Source organism: Gopherus evgoodei, chromosome 1 (assembly GCF_007399415.2).
Source record: "Gopherus evgoodei ecotype Sinaloan lineage chromosome 1, rGopEvg1_v1.p, whole genome shotgun sequence".
Classification (NCBI taxonomy): domain Eukaryota; kingdom Metazoa; phylum Chordata; order Testudines; family Testudinidae; genus Gopherus; species Gopherus evgoodei.
In genome coordinates, this window is record NC_044322.1 from 331760192 (window position 1) to 331779198 (window position 19007).

Here is a 19007-nt window from a genome sequence, read left to right on the forward strand (position 1 = left end):
CAAGCCCAACTATCTAAGAACATAAGAAGAACATAACATAAGAATATACGGATTGTGATACTGGGTCAGATCAATGGTTCATCTATCCCTGTATCTTGTCTTCCTAAAGTGGCCCCAATGTCAGATACTTCAGAGGAAATGAACAGAACAGGGCAATTACTGAGTGATCCAAACCCTGTCATCTAGTCCCAGCATCTGGCAGTCAGAGCTGTAGACTCACCCATAGTAAACTAGATACAATCAATTTAGGCTTAAATAGGGACTGGTAATGGCTGAGCCATTACAAACATTGAATCTATCTCCCCTTGTAAGTATTCTCACACTTCTTATCAAACTGTCTGTACTGAGCTTTCTTGATTATCACTTCAAAAGTTTTTTTCTCTTACTTAATTGGCCTCAGAGTTAGTAAGACAATTCCCACCTTTTCATGCTCTGCGTGTGTGTGTGTGTGTATATATATATCTTCTCAATATATGTTCCATTCTATGCACCTGAAGAAGTGGGCTGTAGCCCACAAAAGCTTATGCTCAAATAAATTTGTTAGTCTCTAAGGTGCCACAAGTACTCCTGTTCTTTTTGCAGATACAGACTAACATGCCTGCTACTCTGAAACCATAGCGTTGAGTTGCTTCCCTGACCATCTTGGCTAATAGCCATTGATGGGCCTATCCTCCATGAACTTATTTAATCTTTGTTTGAACCCAGTAATACTTTTGGCCTTGGCAATTAGTTTAACAGGTTGACTGTGCATTGTGAATTGTGACAAAGTTCCTCCTCTACCTTGGTGGGTCCTGCGCTTATTGGCGGATTTGCTCACCTCAGTGATCTTCCCCGCAGTCTGGATCAACTCCTCTTGTGTCTGATCAGGAGTTGCAAGGTTTGGGGGGAATCCAGGCCTGCCCTCTACTCTGGGTTCCAGCCCAGGGTCCTGTGGATTGCAGCTGTCTACAGTGCCTCCTGTAACAGCTGCATGACAGCTACAACTCCCTAGGCTACTTCCCCATGGCCTCCTCCAAACACCTTCTTTATCCTCACCACAGGACCTTCCTCCTGGTGTCTGATAAGGCTTGATTGTCTGATAATTCCTCAGTCCTCCAGTAGCACACCCTCTCAGTCTCAGCTCCTTGCGCCTCTTGCTCCCAGCTCCTCACATGCACTTCCTCTCCTCTGGCTCCTCCCCACCTGACTGGAGTGAGCTCCTTTTTAAATTCAGGTGCCCGGATTAGCCTCCCTTGATTGGCTGCAGGTCTTCTAATCAATGTAGCTATCTCCACTGCCTTCTAGAAAGATCTTAATTGGCCACAGGTGCCTTGATTAACCTGAAGCAACTGCCATTTGGTTACCACGGTACTAGGGGTTTGTTTAGCCTGGGGTTAACATACCTGTTCCTCAGTACTTTACTGTAGCCATCTGGCCTTGCCCCATCACAGTATATATTTCTAATAATTTAATTCCCCTTTTCTGTTACCTGGTTCTGACTCGTAACTGTGGTTCCCTCCCCAGGAGGGCTATCATCAGTGCTAAAGGATACCAGGACATCATCTGGAAGGAGAGTCCTAATTATGGGATCACTTCCCTCTGCTGCAGTTTGATATTCTTCTTCCCTAAACTTTCATCCTCCTGAACATAAAAGAAGCTGTCAGATGGAGGCTGGGGCCATTCTACTGTGTCCTTGAAAATCTCTTCTGTGTACCTCTCTGTCTCCATTTGCTCCTTCAGTTCAGCCATTCTGGCCTCAAAAGCCTATGTTGTATCTCTGAAGGCCGAGAGCTGCTTGCATGCATGCAGCCCTATTCCACCTGCGAACAAGGCAGGTAATCTTACAGTGCAATAAACTGGATATTCCCCACTCTGCTGCATTATTTTTACTCTTGTGGGGGTTTTTAGTTTTGTTTTATTTCTGGGGGATGGTTGTTGGCCTAAGTTTAGAGTATGTTTGTTAGGTGTATCTGCCTCTCACTCTTCCTCACAAACTCCCTGTTTGCTGCTCCTGTTTGTTAGCAACTCTGGTCATTTAGGAGCTGGCTTTTTAAACCCCTGATCTACCTGAGTTAACTGTCCCCCTACCCCATCAAGGATTCTTAAGGGGTTAGGGAACAAAGGGTAGCAGACTAGAGGCTGCTAGTTAGTTAATAAGCTTTCAACCTAGCTTAGCAGGCCCAATCAAAGATTTCCGAAATATCATTCTGTGATCTCCCCCATCCTTTTGTGTTTGACTGGCTCTCTCTTTCTCATATCTGTGAATCTCTCTTAATCCATTAAACCATTTGTATACTTCATGATTTCTTCATTTTGTATTTTATTAGCAATTTCAAGTAGATTTAAGTGCTTATGAAAAGTTCAGCACTAAAAGCTGCAGTTTTCTATTTAACCGCAGACTGTGTACAGCATGGTTATCAGCCAGGAAAACTTTCCTACTATACACCTCTGCCACTATACCTGAACCTTCACTGTGAGTGCGAGATTTTTTTTAAGTCTTTAAGATCTGTTCAGGCATTGGCCTCTGCTCAGACTGCAAGTGAATGTGCCAGTTAATGCCAATTGTAATCTAGATTCTTGTCCATTAGGACTGGGACTAAAGCCACTAACTCATTTTGCATAGGCCATTGCACAGCTGTCAGAGGGGAACACTTCCTGTCCCCACTGATCTGGTTAAGTCTTAAAGAAATGATCTAGAGGTCTAAGGCTTAAATCATATTACCAGCTATAAAAGTCATACCTCTCCCACATTTTAACTTGAATTAGTTTTCTATTTCTTTGTTTTGTCACAATTAAAAAAACTCCTAAACCATAAATGTTCACTGTTGTCCAAACCCAACCATGCTAGTAAGCTACTATATTTTAAAACAAATATTCCTGTAAGTGGGAGAATGAGTCAGTCTAAGCTATGCATTCTTTCCCCATTCTCAGATATAGGGGTAATAATTTTCTCTTTCATTTGTCTCTGTCTCCCTTCGTCTGCTCCCTTTTTCCAAGGAGTTCATTGTCAAGATAAGAAATATTATTGTTTCTATGTGGCAGGATGAAGACTTGTGGTGAGTGGGAGGACTGGATCATGTTACTAATGCCTGAGGATACAGTGGCTCAGGATGCTGACTAGTTGTAGTGGGCTTTTCCTTCTTGATCTCTGTGGTGGGAGAAGGATAATGGGGAGACAAGGATAGAACAGTGTATAATAGATGTTAGTCTAGATTGGGAAATATAGTTTTTATCCTGTCCATTTGCTTGATGTTTTCTGTCTAGATGATGATGCAATTCCTTTCCTTGTGCCATTTAATGCCCCTTCCTTCTTATCTATTGAATCTGTTTTTGTGTCACCCCCAAATCCTCCACTCCACCACTAGTACCATCCTCAACACTTCTTATCTGCTGTAAGCATCCATACGTCTTCTTCCACAAATATCCCCTACTTGTGAAACTCCCTTCTTGAGTGGAACCACAAGATCACTATCCTCATTTAAATTCCTCCTAAAGAGCCACTTTTACAGTGACTTCCATAATAAACTAACCAGTGGATTGCAGAAAAGTTGTTGGCATTTGAAAAATAATCTTATCCATTGTTTACATGCAGCCTTTCATATGCTGATGATGTTCATTTCTATCACTTTTTAGGGCTGGTTCAGCTGAGCAATTTATGTAGTGGTTTGCTGAGTTTGGGACTCTAATGGGGTAGAAGATTGGATGGCTGAACAATACAATCAGGAGAAATGGCAGAGATTCTATACCAGATTAGGACTGGCCCTTGTACAAGTGGATGAAAGTGCCAAGAAAAGGGGAGAACATGGCCTTTTATCCACACCCCTCGTCACTGGCTTACAGCCTGAATTCAGCCTGTGTACCACCACTGTGCAGAAAAAGCTCAGGTAGGATTGGGTCTCTCTGTGGCAGAATTCCTTCTCAGACTCCCCATAGGGAGGTGGCTTTCCAACATCCTTTAAACAGAGTTGTCCCTTAAAGATGTAATCTGAGTCAAAATCAGCTCACTGATGGTACCAGCCACGTGTGGTTCAGATTTGCAGTTCAGGGGGAGTGTTAAATTTGAAGGTGTTACTGGGTGGACAGTGTTTTGTTTTCCACTCTTCACTAGATGAGAAGGAGGCAACCATTGAAGCTGTTTTCAGCAAAGATGCCCCTTCCTTTAAAAGAATGAGAGCTGAAGAAGGAATTGGGTGAGGAGGAAGAGTTTCTGAGAAACCAGAAAGAGAGAAGAGTAGATTCCTCTGTAATGTCTAATATAGACCTCACTCTTAAGAACTATTTACCTGTGCAATATTTGAGTACTATGTTGATGAGTTTTTTAGACAATCCATCCATTGGAAAACAAAGTAGTGTCTTAAATAAGGCCCCAAAATTGTGAGTTATTACTATTTAAGAACTGCCCAGGCATCAAGGCTGTGTAGAACCGCTAGGAGAGAGGGTCAAGAGAAAAAAAATTGAGATCTAACAGCAAGATTTCTTCAGCTTGTCTGGGGAAACTTACAATCTCTGCAGTTTTCCATGAGAATGTGTTTCGGGGCAGCCAAAAGAAACTTTTTTCACCTATCTGTGAAGGAATTAAATTTTAAAATTTATATCAAACACTAAGATATTATACAATGTGTCAGATACCGTAGTGTAAAACGGGGAATATAAATGAAGTTATATTTCTGAAAGGGCAGTCAACTATGAGTGATACAGTGTTGGCCAAAATATTGTAAACTTTAATGACAGGTTTTACTTCATGGGCAATCCTGCTAGGGACAGAAAGGTGTTACATTCATATTGATTTCTTTTAGGTTAGTGACAAAGTGAAGAAGTAAGGCTAATATTTGCAATCAAGCATGCTTATGCTATCAAGTTGGTGAAATACACCTGTGCTGAAAGAGGCAGTAAATAAAAGGAACTGAAACCAAATAGTGTATTGATAAGGACACTTGATCACAGAGTGGAATAATCAGATTGTAACTGTTTTTTTAATAATGCATAGACTCAGCTCAGTCATAAATACCAAGGTCCCACCATTGTTGTTAAAACAAGGAGAACAGAAGTGGAAGATTTATACCATGGTTCTAACCTGCTAGAGAACAATAGTTCTTGAAGTGACTTTGCATCGTACAATGGACAGTTAAAACAAGTTTAAAGATCATCAAAGAATACAGAGGGACATTTTATGAATTATATGAACTTTTAAACTGAATATTTCAGCAGCTGATGAGTTGATGGAGAAACTGCAACTTGAGCAAACATAACTGCGAAGTTGGCCAAGGGATGCACTACAGAGGGCCCAGGGAAAATGACTTGAAGGGGTAAGTTGCTGACCTAATCAAACCAGCCAATGTCCAAGATATGTCCTAAAATGGTGCACAGACTCCAAGGGCAGAAGGGACCATTGTGATCATCCAATGTGACATCCTATATAACACAGACCATAGAACACCGGTGGGCAAACTATTGACTCTAATCAAGTCACCCCTTAGCCTTCTCTTTCTTAAGGTAAATAGATTGAGCTCTTTGAGTCTATCAATATACGGCATATTTTCTAATCCCTTCATCATTCTTGTGGCTCTTCTCTAAACCTTCTCCAATTTATAAACATCTTTCTTGAATTGTGGGCACAAGCGCTGGAACCAGTATTCCAGCAGCAGCCTCACCAGTGCCAAATAGAGAGGTATATTCCTCTACTCCTCCTTGAGATTCCCCAGTTTATGCATCCAAGGATTACATTAGCTCTTTTGACTATAGCTAAGGCTACAATTTAGGAAATCACAGGGTAATGGTGGTGGGGAACCCCCGAGCTCCCAGGTGGCAGGAGAACCCCCAAGCTCCTCAGTGCCGCAGATCCTCATTTTGTATTGAATATTTTTACTAAAAGTCATGGACAGGTCATTGCTTCTGTTAACTTTTCTTTTTGGCCCGTGACCTCTCCACTACTTTTACTAAAGGTATCCATGACAAACTCTTAGCCTTAACTATAGATTCATATTGGGAGCTCATTTTCAGCTGATTATCCACCACAAACCCCAAATCTTTTTCAGAGTAACATTTTGTTTGGACATTGTGAATCTTTGGCAGAAGTATGGGTCACCAACTGATTTGTCCACACCAGCACCTCCAAAATTAGGAACTAAATTAGACTACTCAGCAGAAATGGGCTAAAACAGCCTGTCTCCTTCAGCATACATCACTACCTGAAAGACAAAGACACCTGGAAGGGAGAAGACTGGGAAGGGGCTGGCCACCTAGAGTCCTCCTAGTGACATCAAATACCTTTCTCATCTAGGCACCTTTAACTGTCTTTTTCTATATTCCAACAATTTGGGTTGCCTGTTAGCTCACTAAAGACTAATCAAGTCTGCCTTTCACTCCACCAGTGCTTGCAGTGTCAAGGAAACTATGATGAATTGGCATACAAGCAATTGACCAAATTGTCTTATGCCGTAGCTTTGGATCATTTCCCCCCTCTGCTGTGTTAGCAAAACCAGAGTTGATAACCAGTTGGCACACGTGAGACCCAAATTCTTAGGGATTCAGTCAAAAATCAAAACAAAGTCACCTTCTCAAGAGAGTGATTATAGATCAGTGTTATTTTCTACTGTGGTTGTGTGATTTGATTCTGAAAACCTCAATGGTAATATCAACCAGTTTTCTAGGTTCTCTTAACAATTCATAGTCCAATACTATTTTTACCTTCTTATATCTTGTACTGTTAGTTGCTGTTGTTTAGGATACTTAATCAAACTGTTTAAAACTAAATTCAACTCTTGAGTTCTTTTTGAAATTAAAAGAAGCCTAAGATGGGTGGTAATCATTGCCTAACTGAGGTTTGCTTCATACCCTATTTTTCTTACAGTAGACAAAGCAAGCTACCTGCCTGGGCAGTTTCCATGAGATCAGCCGAGAAGCCCAAGTTAACTTCCTCCACTTAGTTTAAAATACAGGGGGCTGACTATATAGCTCTAACTATGAACCCATAACATTTATTTTTAAAAAGAGTGGAAGGGGGTCCTATGACTACTCACCTGGTCCATCAAACCCTGCAACTGTTGACATTCTGGGCATGCTGCAATGGTATTTTATGGGTACTTTTCAAGGGAACTTGTTGAGAGATCGGTTTGCTGGAGGGGGAGTTTTTTGTTTAGTGGGGCAGTATGACAGGAGATTGTTGCTATCACAGGGCAGGCCTTTCCATACCTGATTTTTATTTTACAGATGTATATTTTAGATTTTCCCAAAAGCCCCTTGAGCAATGGATAGGTGCTTGTAAATACATGCTTGAATAAATAAATAAATGAATATGTTGGATCTAGTCCAAGGGCTAGAGCTTTGTTGCTTGAAGCTGTATTAAATTCTCTCTACTATTACAATTAAATTATAAAACAACAATGGACTCTTATAATAAACTAATGCAGACAAAACGTCCCATTTTCTTTCTGAAGCTAATTTACTGACAGCAAACAATTCATATCTTAAATACTTTCAGGTGTGGTACAACCTTGTTCTCTCTTTTGACACACCCATAGAAGGAAATAGTGCCGTTATGATGTCAAATCAGATGTTAATTTAGAAACAAATATATTCTGTGGAACAACAAATGCTCACCTTGCTGGCCATGGTGCAGCTTTGATGGGGCTGGGAGCAGTGGAGAAACCCTGGAGAATGGGGAGGAGATCTCAGCTCCACAGGCTTCCTCTGCTACCTGCTTTAATCTCACTTGCCATTAGCATGCATGTGGGCTAATTCTCCCTGTTTCTTTTTCTTCACTGCCCTCGTCCTGCTACCAATGGATAGTGGGAGTGGTAATGAGGCCAGCGATTGGCTCTTGCCTGGAGGAACTGGACTGGGAGAAAGGTGGCTACTGTTTGCTTCCTAGGCAAGGTGACAATAAAGACTTCATTACAGCTAACTACTGGTTATAGCTTGGTTAATGCTGACTTGGTTATAGCTAACTATTCCTCAGACATAGACTTTGTAATTGAATATATGTAGTTCAAGGTTGTTTCAGAGGAGGAGTCAATAGGCATTTACTTTTATCAGTCTTTTGGACCATTTAATTTCCTCTGCGAACCAAAGGTCATCACAGGAGACCAGTGAGATTCCAAGGTTACTAGAAATTTAAAGTTGATAGTTGTCATAAAAATAACATTTATTATCATTACTATGATTATCTAGTTGGTTAATGTACATGAACATGCAGAATAGTTGTTAAAGGTAATCTAGAACAGAAAAGTTAATAACTTTGTTTACATTTGTACGCTCTAACTGATTTACATTATACCTTTGAGAGAGTTGATATGGACAAGTATAGTATATTCTTCTGTATGACTATTTTTCAATCCTGTTTAGAGAAGTTTCTGAAAAAAAATATATCCATGTTTTGATCAGGATTTCTGAACTGATTAAGGCTTCTACTGATTTTGTTGGGACTTTTGAAAGTCAAAGTGCTTTCAGCAAACTAAAAAAACCTCTTTTGACTAGTCTTCAGGTTTTGGCATTCATACAATTTCACCATCTGTTTGTGCTGGACTCTGATTCCTGTGGTACTGGCATTGGTCAATATTGTCTCAGGTGGTGAAAGGAAAAGAAGAAATGTTGACATATGGTAGTAGGATGCTTAATCCAGCCGAGCAAAACAAATTGTAGTACATAATAGCAATTACAGTTTATCTTTTATGCATTGAATATGCAGAATGGTATTTTAAATATTTTCATGATTTATATACATTTTTAAGGAATTGGATGAAATCTGTGGAATGTACATAGGTGAAAAAAACAAGAACTTTGCACCATGGACTCCTGCTTGGTCTCTGTGACATAGTATTTGGGAGGGACCATCTAAAAAGTTGTTTTTTAAATGTTGTTTGTAGACAAGATCCTTGGGTTCTGATTTTATCAAATCTAACTGCTGATCAGGATCAGGTGTGGTCTGTACTTCTCAATACTACAGTGCAGATCTGTGTTCTCAATATACAAAATATTTGACAAGTTGAAAACTGAAGATGCGGGGTGCAGTTTAAAATAAGTGGATTTCAGTATCCAAATAAATAGCACAGGGGCTGCTCTACTGATTGGATTGTTCAGACTACTGCAGACTTCAGAAATCTTACAGCAGAGTAATGTTTACAGAAGGGTTTACAGGGTCTTGTCTACAGATATTCTCAATGAAGTGACATATCTGGGAGATGCTGAAGAGTCCCTAAGCAGACCACTGATGATGCCAGGATGCTGTTCAAACCTTTGGGATCTAAAGGTGAACAAGGCATATTTGCTATCCATGAGGACAGATGTAAAAAGACAGCCCAGGTCCTAGGTCTGTGACAATCTAAGGGACAAGGCTATCCTTGTATCTGCCCTTGGACTGCACCAAAGTAGCTAAAGTGTGTGTGTATATGTGTGTGTGTGCGCACACCCGTGTGTGTGTATGTGAGTGCAAAAACAGAGAAGGTGCTTACTGGGGTTGCACAAAGTACTAAAACCTTTGCAGCTTAACAGCTGAAGTTAATCTTAAAACTATGGTACCCCCAGCATGTCACCAAGTGAATGGAAAGATTCAGTGTGCCACAGTACTCCTGGTGATCCTACCCTATTCATATTACTAATATGCACCAAAATGTGGACCCTGTATCCTTCATTCAGTTGGAATTTTGACTGTGAAAACCACAGGATTATCTACACTGCAGAAGTAATATTTTTTCCAGTTAGTAAAGTGGTGTACACATACCATGTGCACAGATATATATCCTGTTACAATCTTGCTCATTCTCTATTTTCAAACAGGCCAATTTATCTTCTGGTATAAATTGGTGAAAGTCCACTGATTTACACCAGCAGAAAATTTGGTCAAACATATTCATCATATCAATTATAAGGCAAATCTCACTGAGATTTTGGACAAGTGAACAAATTATTCCATATACTTCATGCAAGTTTCAGTTAATCATAAAGATTTCTCCTCCAAGCAGCTATGTCTGTTTCAGAGGTGTTCCTTTCAGGACTTCAGTGCCAGAACTTGGCTCAATTTATTATTTCCCAACAAGAACTGATTTTGGGTATCTTTCTGTGGGAGGGAAATTAAGACTGAATATCCTCATCTTGGCACATGAAGATCCAGATGTTCTTTTATCCAGCCTCCATTTGGCAGGCACTAGTGGCATAGGATGTGGAAACAGAAGCTTTGCAGACATCAGAAGTGGCAACACCTGCAGCATCAGCATGGTCAGCATGTGCAGAAGCAATTTTACCAGCTATGTCCCAAGATCCTGCACAGCACTGCAGATGCAGGCTGCCTCTTTGTGGCAGAAAACTGTCCCTGGTTATAGTAAAGTTAAAATAAATGATCTTTTTTCTGTGCAAAACTCTCACTCTAATGCACCATCAGTCAAACACTACCCAGAGGCTGATGTGTGATAGTTTATTTTTGGATATTCTGTGGTCAGAATACTGTGCAGGCAATTCAGTTGCCCTGCCATGCAGAAAACAATCAGAGAATTCATGCATAAATACAAAAAGAAAAAAAAAGAGCCCAAGTATAAAAGATCTGTCTAAATCACAACATCTTTTCTGCAGACAGCCTTCGAAAAAGCTTGATCTGTCTAATGAGAAAGCAATATACCTAACATCTAATTATTGTTTCCACTTAATAAATTTCTGTGTAGTGTTCAGCATTCATGTTTCCTGCAGTAACACCCGTATGGATACAGCTGAATCCAACACCTATGACATTTTAAGGGTTGGGTTTAGGGCTCAGAACGATAAAGAGGAATGACATTTAATTACTGATGTGCAGTCATTCAGTTCAGCTAATTATGATCCCTGGAGTTTAGTCATCATATGTAATTAACTTTTACTTTCATAAAAGCTTAATGCGCTGCAGAAGCATCAATGACTGTGAATGTTACACTTCAGGATTACAGACAGAATTCAAAATGAATTCTAAAAAACAATTTTTCTCACTAAGTGTTACTATTGCCACCTGCTCTTAAACAATGCAAAAAAATAGCAGCACTGATATCATTATCTATGATTTTTTTTAATTTGATGGTCACAGTAACTGCAGCATAAAGCAAGAAAATAATTCAGCCACAGACAAGCAATCATGATCTATTCAAATAAAACTAGCAAAAAAGACCAATGAGAAAATTTGAAAGTCCAGATGGGTTTTATTTGTGTCTCAGTAATTTTGTTTTACTTTAACGACTTTCAAACTATTGCAATTACAGGAAATTTAATTTGATTTGTGTTTATAAAGTCTGGGTAATAACTATGAAACATCAATGTATATAAATAGCAATATCTATTAAGCATGGTGTCAGAGTTTTGTAGGTAATAGAGCAGCTACATCATTCTGGTATGTTGTAAGTCAGCCTTTCTACAGGTTTTATCTAGTGAGTGAAAAAAGAAGAGTGGGTTAGAACAAGTTTTGAGTTGGGTCAATCAGTCAAACATCAACCAGCTTGTACTTGGAACAGCACTAGTGACGACTCAGAAAAGCATTTCTGATACTCCCTTCACCCATGTTTGCTTGAGCTATGAAACAGCTGTAGGAAAAAAACCAGTCACCTGCGGTGAAATTCCAACCCATGGAAGTCAATAGGAATTTTGCCACTGAATTAAGTGGAACCAATATTTCACTCCCTTAAGCTTCACAAGAGAGGGAAAAGGGTCTGGAACTCAGAAGATTTGGGTTCAATTCTTGTCTCTTCCACACACTATCTCTATAATTTTCAGCAAGTAACTTAGGCTATGTCTACATTAGAAATGCTACAGCTTCAGCACTGCAGTTGTGCAGCTGTAACATTATAGTGTAGGCCAGGGATCGGCAACCTTTGGCACGTGGCCCATCAGGGAAACCCACTGGCGAGCTGGGATAGTTTGTTTACCTGCAGGGTCCTCAGGTTCAGCTGATCGCAGCTTACACTGGCAATGGTTTACCACTCCAGGCCAATGGGGGCTGCGGGAAGCGGTGCGGGCTGAGGGATGTGATGGCCACTGCTTCCCACAGCCCCCATTGGCCTGAAGCAGTGAACAGCAGCCAGTGGAAGCTGCAATTGGCTGAACCTGCGGATGCTGCAGGTAAACAAACTGGCCTGGCTCGCCAGTGGTTTTCCCTGACAGGGCATGTACCAAAGGTTGCAGATCCCTGGCGTAAGCTCTTACTTCAGTGACAGAAGAGGTTCTTCCACCACTGTCGAAAATCCATCTCTCTGAGAGGTGGTAGCTAGGTTGACAGAAGAATTGTTCCATCAACTTATCACTGTTTACATGGGGGCTTAAGTCAACTAATTACATCTCTCATGGGATGTGGATTTTACACACCCTTGAGCAACCTAAATGAGTCAAGCTAAATTTGTAACAGCTTAGAGCCCTGAGTCTCTGTTCCACAATTACCTATCTGCAAAATGGGCTAAACAATACTCTCTGTTCCCCACTCTTGTCATGACTATTTAGACAAAGCTCTTTGGGTTGAGGACTGTCTCTTAGTTTTTGTTTTTACAGTGCATATTATAATGGAACCTCTCAGGAGGACTCAGTAGTGTTGAAAGTACTACTCCCAAATCACTGCCAAAGAGATTATGGAACTCAGGCTCCTTGAATTTTTTGTAATTGGTTTTCAATAGAAAGTTCGGTTTTTGACAAAACAATGTTTTTAAAGGATCTTCTTTTGATAGAAGAAAATTGATTTTTCATCAAAAATCAAATGCTTGAAAACAGATATTTCTGAAAACAGAAATATGGTGATTCTGAAATGCTGTTAAGAGGTCTCATAGGATTGTAATTCAATTTCCTAGTGCCTCCATTCTCCTTCATGGACCAGGCTTCTCAGATGGACTTAATCTCCTATGATATTGAGCAGCCATACATTTCTCAGGATACACTACCTCCCCTCACCAAGATAGGAGAACTTGGTGCACCAGGGGAGATATATTTCAATCAGGGATCCTGACCTAGAGAGGAGAATAGGACCAAGAAGCATCTCAGCTACAACTCCCATGAAGTCCTGCAGTTGAATTTCAAAACTGAAATGTTTTATAGTTTAAAAAAATCATTTTTTTCCTGCAGAACCGCTTCCTCCTCCCATGCACACACATTTTGACCAGCTACATGCTGCCCATTATGATATCTCCTTATATGAATGCAAAGAGAGAAGAGATTTCTGTGCACTTAGCATGGGTGCACATAAGCTGCCGTAATTTGGCTCAGAATGTTCATCAACATACTAAAAACAATCAAGCATAAAATACTGATATAATACCATGACTCATAAATTTCATTGCACATAAACAGCTTCTTTATCAATGTGCCACAAACAGATGACCCTAGAGACTGTATCCTGGAAAGCACTAACTCTGAAAAGGACTTAGGGGTCATAGTGGACAAGTAACCAAACAGGAACTGCTGTTGTGGCAAAAAGGGCTAATGGGACCCTTGGATGTATAAACAGTAGAGTAGTGAGTGAGGTGATTTTTATCTCTGTATATGGCATTGGTGAGACTAGTATTGGAATATAGTGTGCAGTTTTGATGTCCACATTTTTAAAAGGATGTTGCAAAATTGGAGAGAATGTAGTAAAGAGCCACAAAAATGATTTGAATGCAGGAGAAAATGTTTTAAGTAAGAGATTTAAAGATCTCAGTTGGTTAGGTTATCAACAAGGAGATTGAGAACTCACTTGATTCAAGTATCAATTCAATTCAAGTATCAGGGAGAAAATACTGACTATTTAAAGTCTCTTTAATCTAGTAGAGAAAGGCATAACAAGACCCAATGGCTAGAAGCTGGAAGTTGAAGACAGACAAATTCATATTACAAATAAGGCACAATTTTTTTTACAGTGAAGGTGAATAACCACTGAAAGTGACTGCCAAGGGAAGTGATGGATTGTGCAACTCTTGATGTCTTCAAATCAAGACTGGAAGCCTCTCTGGAAAACATGCTCTAGGAAAACACAATTTATTGGGCTACAGACTGTGTGACATAACGGTCACTTCTGGTCTTGAACTCTTTGAATCCATGAACTAGTCATCTAAAATATTTATAAAACATTTACCATTGTCTCTTTTTCATATATCATACAATAGGCTTTTGGTTTAAGCACTGAGCAGTTAGGAACCAGTGTTTTGATGCAAACTCCAAGCACAGACAAGGAAAATCATTATTTCTACTGGTTGACCTACTCCATATCAAGCAAGAGTAAGCTTAATTGGTGCAAATTGTGGCTATCAGTTTCTATGTTTGGGTTTTGCAGTATCCTCCTACATTGGTCACTAGTCACCAGCTGATGAATTCCAGGTATAGGTAAGGCCTAAAATATAGCAGATATGATCATATCTGTGCTGCTATAACTGGGGGGGAGGGAAATGCTTGCGCCAGCTTTTTAAAGTTTTATTATCTAATTTGTCTGATAATGAAGTTCCCAAAATGGAGCAAAATATTTCGAGTGCAGTTGCATCTGATTTTCAGAGAAAGAGACTGTCATCTCTTGCCCTATTGATTATGCAACCCAAAACATCATTGGTCTTTTACACTGCCATATCTCTTCGCAAACTGATGACCAATTTGCTATGGCTCCCAAATCTTTTTCAGAGTTGTTCCTTCCCATGCTTTCTCCTTCCCGTTGAATATGTGTGTTTCAGATGATGTTTTCCCAGATGTCTTGCCTTGCATTTTTCCTAGATGAATATAATTTTATTATCTGCCTATTTTCAGAAGTCTCCTAGGTCAATCTTGATTTGTACTATTTCCTCATTTCACTAGTATGAGCAATTCCTTAAAGTTTAGTATCATCTGTTAATTTGATTCATATGATGATTATTTCTTCCTCCAGATTCTGAATTAAGAATTAATTAAGACATGTAACTTTTAGACACCTCCCTCACAATTCAATAGATTGTCAGATCTCACTATCCTTTTTGTTAACAGTTCTCCACCTCAAGCACATTTTTACAACACTGTAAAAAGCAATCTGTTCAAGAAAGAAACATTTTTTACAGCCCTGGTCACTGCCTTTTTATACTGTGTTACTCTTCATTGAGATGCTGTGCCCATAGTTACTTTTATAGATTCAAATACTGATAATGCAAGATATGACAATATTTGTTGCCAACTATCTATATAAAATATACCAGCTTGTTTGATTCATCCTCCAATTGATAATTTGCATTTTTGTAGGATTCATAGTTTTTGCTGTGGCAACGCTAGGATTGGGACAAAAATATTGCATGTTTCTGGAATTAGCACTAGGGGCTAATATTTTTTTACATTGCTCTGTTATATCAGTTACTGTATTAATAGATCACTCTCGGATGTATATGCTTTGTTGTTAGAGGTCTGAATGGTGGGGTACATGATATTTACTCTCCTTGACAGTTTAGTGCTTTCATCAATAATGCCTGTCATCAGATCCTCTGTAGCTGTTCCTGGGGTGTTATTGATTGCTGTAGTCTTTTGTTATCATTGTTGCATTTTGTTTACTATATTACACTCCTTCAATTTTTCCCAAACTTTAAAATGTCACCTTGATTTTAATTAGGCTTGTGAGTCTTGGGAACTTGACAAGACTCATCTTTGGAGTGGGGGTGGAGGGAGAGAGAAACAAATTCTCTCATCAGGTGTGCCTTCCTGACTTCTCCAAGTTTTAATGTAAATAAGTTATCTGTCTATCTGCTCAGGCCTAGATCAATCACTCTATAGGCCCCGTCAGATATGCTGGTTGTAGCATACTATCTTTGTGCACCAGATTGCTATTTTCTGTATATGTGTGCAGTCTTGTTTACAAGCTCGTCTTGCATGTCTCCAGAGAAGTCTATAGTCTTAAATGACAAAACTTGAGGTCACACTTTATTGAACAAATCTCCATTAATTACCTCCAGTAGACCATTTACATCAGCAGCCATCAACAATCTAATGAGCTAAGTTGAATCCAAAAGGTCCCATGCAAATGTGAAGGAGAAAAATAGGAGCTAATTTGTTATCTTTCCTAATTAAAAGAGATTGTTTTTCTTTGCTCCCAAATAAAGCCAATCTCTTAATGCGAAGATATTTTACTTTAACTAACCTTTGGGATTAGTAACAATAGTTTCTATCAGTTTCCACTATAGTATTTTAAATTAAACTTGATAGAATAACTGTACACAACTTGTTTATCTAACTAAACCTTTCAGGCAGGGAACTGATGTATCTTAATGAATGTTGTGCAGCAGTTTAGGGTCTTAAAAATGGCAATGTTAAGAAATACCGTTAAAAAGTAACAACTTTTTTATTTATGGACAATTCTGTTCAAGTAATCCTGGTGTCGGTGATTCAGGAAGTGGCAATCTTCTGTTTGATATAATCCTAGAGCAATGTCCCAGCTGAATTTTGGGGACTCAGTGCTGCTGGAAATACCAACTTTCAGATGTAATATAAAACCAGGGATATAAGCAACTATGATCATTAAAGAACCCATGACCATTTTTGTGAGAGTCAAATTCTTGATTCTGGCAACTTGGTGAATTATAGTGTGCTTAGCTACATTTTCCCTTCAGTTTGAACTGGATATGGAGTCATTCTTCAGTCCCTGTCTTGTGATGCTGTTGTGTGCTGTTAGACATCCTCTGTGTTTCACTCAAGTGATTAGTGAGGAGATAAGTGAACTTACCATAAGGGATGTGTCATAATTAGGTAATGCATGCAAAGAGTTTTCTGATTTTCAGATGAATTGTTGTTTAGAAGTATGGAGTATTATTAGTTGTATGATTATGTGTATCTATCAAGTGAACCTCTTTTAGGTATATATATCCTTTTTGCTTTCAACCTTTTGCATATCTCCTGGGTGTGGATGTTGTTCAGGAGGATTTCCATATCGTGATAAAATCTAGACACGAATAGTACTTCTTTCAAAGTATTCAGGCTAGATTGTTACAGCCCTTACTCAGAAGGCCAGAAGAGGAAGATTCCCCCCATTTTTCTGCATGGCCTTGTTCCGTGGGTACAGTGGGGATGGAGAGGGTTAGAGAATGGCCACTGTAAATAGCAGGTGGGGTACACAAGGAGAGTAATCAGTTCCACTAAGAAAGGGCTGGAGGATTTTTTCCCCTATACGTAATAACGGAGGAAAAGTGAATTTTTGTCACTATTCATTCTCTGATCTGTTCCTGGGGCAAAAGCTATGTCCCATCCCTCACTCAGAGCACACGGTCAAGTTACATCCTAGCCCTTGACCTGCATCCATTCTAATTAAAGATTTAAGAATTAAATTCTTGGAAATTTGAAATAATTTTGAACACACTTTTTGAATGGAAAATGTCTTGCTTCAACATACAGTACGTTTTGAGGATTATGTTTCATTGGAAATACCATAAATCTAGTGGTGATGTTAGAACAACAGGATTTGGAAGATTATCCTAGTTTAAACCAGGAGAAGGTGGTAACAGTATCAAAAGACAAACCAAATGAGAAAATTCAGGTTCTTTGAAAAACAGAGGCACACGGTAGGGAAAGCATTTTAATGCCATTGTTATTTCCAAATTAAGCATCACTGTATTTTTGAATGTCATCTTCTTGAAAATAGGATTGTAAATCATGATACTTGGAAATCATAATACCTGATCGGTCCAGGGGTTCATCTAGTCAAATATTCTTTGAGAGTGGCAAAGTTCCTTGAGAACCTCCTATGAAAAGCAGTTATGGCATTATCTGTTCACAGTGTAAATTTCTTCCAGCTCTCCTGCTCCATTAACCTGAAAATCACTGGATGCCTTGAAGTATGAGGGTTTATATTCTTTGCTTACCTCATATAAGTTTGGAAGAGAGTAAGAGAAGCAGGAGGTTTGCAGAAGCCATCACCCAATAGCTACAGATATGGAAACAATTGTTAGATAAAACCTGGATGAGAGTACTGAAAACCGACTGGACATTTTCAAAGATTAGAAACAATTCAAACTTTTCCCCCAGTTGTAACACCTTACCTTTTTTACAGGATTGTTTATTGGTGGACTAGTACAGGTAACATATTAAATTGTAGCCCTTACTGTTGATTCTGAAAGTATAATCCTTGCCCTACAGTATATAAGACTAGTAGGCAGTCTTATGGGAATGTTCTGTCGGGAATCTCAATAAATTGTAATCAGTTGTTCAGACTTTATCTAGACTCTTGACAGAGCATCCCTATGGGCTGCCCAGGAGCCTAGTAGAGTGTGATGGATTGTCAGCTAGTCCGCTGGAATGGAAACAGACTAGTACACTTGGATGCCACTGATGGATATTTCTCTTCATAGTATTAACAGAGAGCCAAGTTAAAGGGAAAGAGTAGTTGAAGTCCATTCCAGTCTTCCAAACTCAAAAAATTAATCAACAATAAGAAGATGCTCCTTTGAAAGTAGAGATTTTAGGACCACAAGTTCACTATGCAGGGTGAGGTGAGGGGAGGGACATGGAGTGAGTGGCAAAAGCCTTTTACTCAAATTTTAAGAATGGACAAACATTCTGAATGTTTTGATAAGTTTCAACTAAGAATCAAATCTTCTAAAACTCTCCCACTCCTAAGTAGTCATTTAAATTATGGAGCTGATATCTAGTGGACAAGGCAAAGAACAGAAGATAGGAAGACTTGGGTATTATTTCTGGCTCTATTGACCCACGTGACCTTGGAATGGGAAAATAAGCCTCGCTACACTTCAGTTTCTCCCTTTATGAATGGGGGAAATGATATCTTTGATGTTTTGTAAAGCACTCTGAGACCTATAGATGATTGAGACTGGAGCTGGGATGAGCAGGGATTGGATCTGTCAAGCAAGACTGTGGCAATGTAGGGGAAAGCAGTTTCAAAGGATGGTAAAATGTATGGGCCTGAGAATGCCCCTACTGAAGTCAACAATGGCTGTGCTGTTGATTTCAGTGGGATCCAATCAGTATATAGCAACATCAGCCTCACTGACTGTGTTTGTTACTGAATCATATATTATTCAGGTTGGCAATCTTGGGATCATGTTATATTCAGATTCTCAAGCACAACTACTAGCTAGAAGCTTCTTTTGCCCCCATCTTAACAGATG